The following is a 629-nucleotide window of genomic DNA, read 5'->3' on the forward strand; positions in this document are numbered from 1 at the left end:
TTACCTTCTGCCAGTAAATCCATTTACAGCATGCCCAAGGACCGGCGTAACCCGACCGATGCCGGGGAGGAAGCAGGCGAGCTCGGACCAGCAGCAAGCACCCCAGTGGCCCTGCAGCAAGCACCCCAGTGGTGTCGAGCTCTCCGGAGGCACCCGACGTCACAGTGAGGTAGTGGATTTACTGGCAGAAGGTAGTGAGTGAGGGAATGAGACGCTTCGCCAGCTCCGCGCCGATCGTCGGCGCCACTCTGGATGTTTCCCCCATCGGAGTCGGAGACCGCCGTCACGGGCGGCTACCGCTGACTCGGCTACCGCTGACTCGGAGGCTAGCGAGGAGGACTACCTCGAGCGGTACCGTGTTCCTGTGTCCAGCCTCCCTCCGTCCGCGCGTGACCTGAGCCACTCTCCGATGCGAGTCTCGAGCTACTTCCCCCTCAAGGCCTTCCCGCACCGCTATGCTCAGATGCTCGACTGCTATCGACTGCTGGTCCACTGGGGTGCGTCTGGGTGCCAGCAGTGCTGGTTCTTTTCGGGCTTGTGTTTTGTGTGTGATTGTGCAGCTTCTCGCTGTGCGCTGTGTGCCTGGATGTTTAGCTTGTTCCTGCTTTCTTTTGCTTGAGGCACTTTTT

This window comes from Guillardia theta, assembly GCF_000315625.1.
Source record: "Guillardia theta CCMP2712 unplaced genomic scaffold GUITHscaffold_129, whole genome shotgun sequence".
NCBI lineage: Eukaryota > Cryptophyceae > Pyrenomonadales > Geminigeraceae > Guillardia > Guillardia theta.